At 43.6% G+C, this 6,628-nt stretch overlaps 1 non-coding gene across 1 annotated transcript; it reads left to right on the forward strand.

Moving 5' to 3' along the window:
- The first annotated feature begins 1,772 nt into the window (after window positions 1-1,772).
- On the forward strand, window positions 1,773-1,845 carry trnav-cac (transfer RNA valine (anticodon CAC)). Its single transcript has one exon. It is a non-coding gene; the product is annotated as a tRNA-Val (tRNA).
- Window positions 1,846-6,628: the final 4,783 nt, after the last annotated feature.

The following is a 6,628-nucleotide window of genomic DNA, read 5'->3' on the forward strand; positions in this document are numbered from 1 at the left end:
CCCGCAACCTTCTCTGTTCCAACGAGAACAACCCCAGCTTCTCCAGTCTGTCCAAGTAACTAAATTCCCTCATCCCTGCAATCATTCTAGTAAATCTCTCCTGCACCTTCTGTAAGGCCTTCACATCTTTCCTGAACTGCGGTGCACAGAACCGGACACAATACTGTAGTTGTGGCCGAAACAGTGTTTTATAAAGGTTCATCATGACTTCCATACTTTTTTACTCGATGCCTCTATTTATGAAGTCCAGGATCCCGTATACCTTTTCAACCGCATTCTCAACCTGCTCTGAAGCCTTCAACGATTTGTGCACATAAACCACCAGATCTCTCTGGGCCAAAACCCATTTTGGAGTTGCGCCCTTTAGTTTATATTGCCTCTCCTGGTTCTTCCTACCGAAATGTATCATGTCGCATTTTTTGTGTTAAATTTCATCTGCCACTTGTCCGCCCATGCCACAGGCCAATATATAACCTCTTGAAGTCTGTCACCATCCTTCACACTGTTCACTACCCTTCCAAGTTTTGTGTCATCTGCAAATTTTGAAATTGTGCCCTGTACAAGCAAGTCCAAGTCATTAATATAAATCAAGAAAAGCAGTGGTCCCAGCATTGACTCCTGGAGAACACCATTGTACACCTCCCTCCAGTCCAAAAAACAACCAATCACCACTACTCTCTGCTTCCTGTCCCTGAGCCAATTCTGCATCCATGTTTCTACTGCCCCCTTTAATCCATGGACCTCAATCTTACTGATAAGCCTACCGTGCGGCACTTTATCAAACACCTTTTGAAAGTCCATATGCACCACATCAACTGCGTTGCCTTCATCTCCCCTCTCTGTTAACTCAACAAAAAACTCTATCATGTTAGTTAAACACGATTTGCCTTCAACAAACCCATGCCGGCTTTCCCTAATCAATCCACAGTCGTCCAAGCGTCTGTTAATTCTGTCCCGGATTATCGTTTCTAAAAGTTCCCCCACCATTGAGGTTAAACTGACTGGCATATAGATGCTGGCTTTATCTTTACAACCTTTTTTGAACAAGGATGTAACGTTTGCAATTCTCCAGTCCTCCAGCACCACCCCCGTATCTGTGGATGTTTGTAAGATTATGGTCAGTACCTCCTGCTATTTCCACCCTTCCTTCCCTCAGCAGCCGACGATGCATCCCATCCGGACCGGTTGACTTATCTACTTTAAGTACAGCGAGCCTTCCGAGTACCTCTTCTTTATCAATGTTTAGCCCATTCAGGATCTCAACTGTATTTACCTTTACCGAGACTCTGGCAACATCTTCTTCCTTGGTAAAGACGTATACAATGTATTCATATAATATCTCTGTCATCCTCTCTGCCTCCATGAATAGCTCTCCTTTATGGTCCCTTATCAGAGTACGGCTCCTACTGCCCGTTTAATGTTTACATGCCAGTTTATGTTGGCCGCCAGTTTATTCTCACACTCTCTCTTTGCCCGTCATTTCCTTTTTCACTTCCCCTCTGAACTTTCCATATTCAGCCTGGTGAATGAATGAATGAAAAACATGCTGGATTTCCGTCAGTCTGAAACAGAAAGTTATTGGTTGATCAATGGCGATTTGAACAACTATTCGTCTTTTTACTGAGTTTAATGAGCTTTGCGAAATTAATACAACAAACTATTTTGTAAAACTTAATCCCCTGAATGGGACCCGGCCCCGTCTCCCAGCACTGAGAACATTTGAAGACGGCAACTATCTTCCGAGCATTTCGTATAACCGTTTGCACAGCAGAGTTTCCGTAGTGTAGTGGCTATCACGTTCGCCTCACACGCGAAAGGTCCCCGGTTCGAAACCGCGCGGAAACATTTTCAAAACGTCATCCACTAAAAATCAATAAATATAAAACACGCAATATTTCACTCTGTATTGAAATATGAATAAAATACAGAACCGGTATATTTTCCTTTCTCTGTCCAGTTCTGCACACACTCAAACATTACACAGATACCGAAAATATATCTCCCTCACTTCAGTTTCCTGCCCTGCCTGTGCAGAAATCTCCTCTCAAAGCTACTCATTGCGACTGGTTTTTGTTGATTTGTGAGAGATTTTTCAAGGACCCTGAAGAGCTGCATCGGTTCATAACTATAGTTCTAAACAGCATGGCAACCGCGGCAACAAACACATCCGTTTTTCGAAGTTCGATGTTCCCCAGCTCCCTGATTGAGTGCGGCCACGACAGCAACGACATTCAGGCCGCCTGTCCGGCCCCGCTCCCTCCAATCACAGGTTGCTGGCGGAAGGCCGCAAATCCCGCCTCAGACAGCGCAATACTGCCGATCCCTGGGAAACAATATACCACCGAAGCTTTGACAACACATCGCAGGCATCATTTGTCCCGCAAACATAGATACTTGCCAGCTGTTTCAAAGTTTATTGCCTGAACAAGGATTTGATTTCTGCACACTCAAATCACGAGCCGCTTATAGAAATCTCAGAGTCTACCGACTGAGCGACCCAGGCTCAATATACGAAAAAGATCCATTGTACAAATTTATGGTAGGACTCTGAATTATCCTTCGTGAACGTCGAACTGAGTTGAAGATCCCTTTTATAAAATTCTCAGTAACGTGTTGAGGAGAATCCTTGTTTCTGTTGAACATGATGTAAGAAACATGGACAGTGAACTCTTGAGTTTACAATTCTTCTTGTTTGTGCCAAATGTCTTCTCATTCGTTAGCACCAATTAAAATAACACTTTATCCAGTGGCTCAAAAGCAAAACTTGTCCCACACGGGAGTTGGAAAAGGCCTCTCGACCTTTCATGTATTAACATCTGGAAGCTTAATAATTTCACCCGTTACACAGTGACACCAGGCAGCAGATTTCCCTTCCAAATTTTCCCCACACGAAACTTCCACCCGATGAATATCCGCTTAACGAAAAGAAGAATTGTGTGTTTGGTTCTTCAGATTTAAAGATTTCGTACCGGCGCCTTTGCCATATCAGCTGACGCTAATCGCGAATAGCCCCCTCTCCCCCTGTAAACAAGTAAACTCGCACCTACTGTTGTAAGACGGTAGGCCAGAGGAACCCAAGTGCCCACATGGGAACACTAAGAAGCAGATGCGTGACGGAACAGACCAGTTGTACCTTGAACTCCGGTCAAAATGTTCGGAGTAAAATGTTCGACTGTTCTCGGTGAGGCTGAAACTCACAACCTGGGCATTTCTGAAGCTGATAAAAGTGCCGCACGCTGACCGCTTGCGCTACAAGAGCTTCGAGATCTTTCTCCGATTTCTCCAAGAAGCCTCCAATCAAGATGCACTTCGATAAATATCCGCAGTGGCCTTTAAAAGCCGTGGAATCTGAAACAAAACCCCAGAAGATAAGAACTTTTAATTATATTATTATTAACTTAGGGACAATTTTTGATGGTACTTTAAGGAGGATTTGGGGAAAGTGTGAGACGAAACTGGGAAACTCTCTCTGGGCTGTCGTTGATTGAAGAGATGGGCGTTATTTCATTTGAAAACCGAGGCTCGGAACTTTCTGATGGAGAAGTGTGACAGAAGATTGTGGTTCGTGACAGTTGCCGGTGAGATCGAGAGGAGAGGGAGAAAAGTCAAAGTCACAGCTGTGACATCTCAAGTGCTCCGCTTATCTGTAATATTTAAAAAGTATTGTACACTACGGGGCAAACCGAATTGGTATCGCTTATCAAAAATATTAAAAGACACGGGGTCAAACGCGGATTTGTGAAGAGGGAATGGTTTTAACCCCCAAAGCGAAATCATTCCACATGAATCTGAAGTGTCTTGGGGAAAACGGCAGTGCGAACCGTTACGTTCGTGTCATGACTTGAAAGACCCACCAATTACCGACAGTATCTTTGAACGAGTTGTGTCAGCAAAACCGTGATTGAAGCCGCTTTGCGTTTGTCAAACGTGCAGGGGACGATATTGGGATTGATAAAGGTCGATTTCAATTATTTGAAATATCACTATACGTCATGACCCGAAAATCGACTGTAAAATCGAGTTTTTCCTATCAGTCCTGAATTGAAGGGAAAGGCGCACCAATCAGATCAGGGAAACGAAGAGCAGAATAGGTGAATGAAACTTGCACGATTGAAAATCCCTGTTTGTCGGAAGATTCAGTCCCCAGTGGTGGAGAGGATTGGTATTTCGAGCAGTTATTCACCAGCCTCAATTTCAGTAATTTCCCGTTGCTGACAATGAGATGAGTCGAAATGAGCAGGTCCAACGAGCCAGTCTGTAACACAGGCCAATGTCTCAGTGCAGCTCATTACCCAGTCACTGGGCTCCATTATAGCCGCTCCTGTCAGCAACACACAAAGAGAAATTGTAAATCTGAAACAGAAAGAGATAATGTATAAAACTTTATATCTACCACCGGGTTTTCCCTTTTTTCGGCTTTTAAAACAATCTGTTTCACAGTTTGTCAAACCCGAAACAGCCTCTGGGATTTGCCGATTGTAATTTCAATGGAAATTGCGACCGTCACTAATTATCGGAACAAATATACCCGCTTTGGTTTCGGGGTTGTTATTGGTTTATTTATATCAGTGAGTGACCGATTTTAAACTAGGTGAGGGTCTAAACATAAGGTAAAAGCCTGGGATAGACAAGAGATTCTTCAATGTATCAAGTTAAATTACACTGATTCCACCAACACTGCACATCACATCCATTAAACATTGTTATCTGTTACTATATAAAACTGGCGAGGGTGGAAATGGGAAATAACCGAAAAAAACCTTAATTGTATCAAACTTATTATTATTATTATACAAACAATGTACAGCCTATCCCTTAAAAAAGACTCAATGTAAAACCAGTCGCCAGTTCCAGAGCTGCTGTGCCGGTTATGTGATTTGCATCCGATTCTGACTGACTTAGTATCAGACGCGCTCCCGTCAACAGTAAACGGATGGGGCCGGATCCATAAGAGCAAAATGAGGACCGACCTCCGCATAACCTGTCCTCATAATTTAACCATTTTAGCCCCGGTATCATTCTGGTGAATCTGCGCTGCACCCTCTGCAAGGCCAATATTTCCTTCCTGATGTGTGGTGCCCAGAGCTGAATGCAATACTTTAAATGGGGTCTCAGCAGGGATTTCTATCTGTAACATACTTCCCCCCTTTGAATCCCGGTTTCCATGATATAAAGGCCAACATGCCATGATACATTTAAATTCATTTTTCTAACATTCCACTGGCTTTTAGCGATTTCTGTACTTGGACCCCTAAATCTCTCTGCTCCTCCACAGTTGCTAGATTCTCACCATTTAGAAAATACTCTGATCTATCTTACTTCAGTCGAAAGTAGATGAGCTCACACTTGCCCATTTTGAAAGTTTGAACAGACTGGGGCTCTTCTGTATAGAAAAGAGAAGGCTGAGGGGTGACCTGATATCGGACTTTAAGATTATGCAAGGGTTTGATAGGTTAGACGTAGATAAGGTGTTTGCACTTGTGAATGCGGGGACTCCAAATCATTGGGGCCATGATTATAAGGTAGTCACTATTTAATTCAATATGGCATTCAAGAGGAACACATTCACCCAGAGAGTGGTTAGAATGTGCAATTCGCTCCCACAAGGAGTAGTTTAGGCGAATAGCATGGATTCGTTGACGGCGAAGCAAGATAAACACATGGAGGAGAAAGGAATATAAGGGTCTGCACATACGGTTAGATGAGGAGGGGTTGGCGGAGGCTTGTCTGCAGCATAAACACCGGCATAATCTAGTTGGGCCGAATTGCCTGTTTCCGTGATGTACATTCTTTGTAATTCTATGTAACTCCATCTGCCGCAATTTTGCCAACTCACTTAATCTTTCAGTTTCCCTATGCTTCCATTTACAATATTCACTGTGACACCTAAATTGGTGTCAGCGACAAACGTGGATATAAGAACATAAGAGCATAAGAAATAGGAGCAGGAGTCGGCCAATCGGCCCCTCCAGCCTGCTCCGCCATTCAATAAGATCATGGCTGATCTGATCCTAACCTCACATCTAAATTCATGTCCAATTTCCTGCCCGCTCACCGTAACCCCGAATTCCCTTTACTTCTAGGAAACTGTCTATTTCTGTTTTAAATTTATTTAATGGTGTAGCTTCCACAGCTTCCTGGGGCAGCAAATTCCACAGACCTACTACCCTCTGAGTGAAGAAGTTTCTCCTCCTCTCAGTTTTGAAAGAGCAGCCCCTTATTCTAAGATTATGCCACCTAGTTTTGTTTCACCCATCCTTGGGAACATCCTTACCGCATCCACCCGATCAAGACCCTTCACAATCTTATATGTTTCAATAAGATCGCCTCTCATTCTTCTGAACTCCAATGAGTAGAGTCCCAATCTACTCAACCTCTCCTCATATGTCCGCCCCCTCAACCCCGGGATTAACCGAGTGAACCTTATTTGTACCGCCTCGAGAGCAAGTATGTCTTTTCTTCAGTATGGACACCAAAACTGTGTGCAGTATTCCAGGTGCGGTCTCACCAATACCTTATATAACTGCAGCAATACCTACCTGTTTTTATATTCAATCCCCCTAGCAATAAAAGCCAACATTCCGTTGGCCTTCTTGATCACCTGCTGCACCTGCATACTAACTTTTTG

The sequence above is a fragment of the Heptranchias perlo genome, chromosome 20, assembly GCF_035084215.1.
Source record: "Heptranchias perlo isolate sHepPer1 chromosome 20, sHepPer1.hap1, whole genome shotgun sequence".
Taxonomy (NCBI): Eukaryota; Metazoa; Chordata; class Chondrichthyes; order Hexanchiformes; family Hexanchidae; genus Heptranchias; species Heptranchias perlo.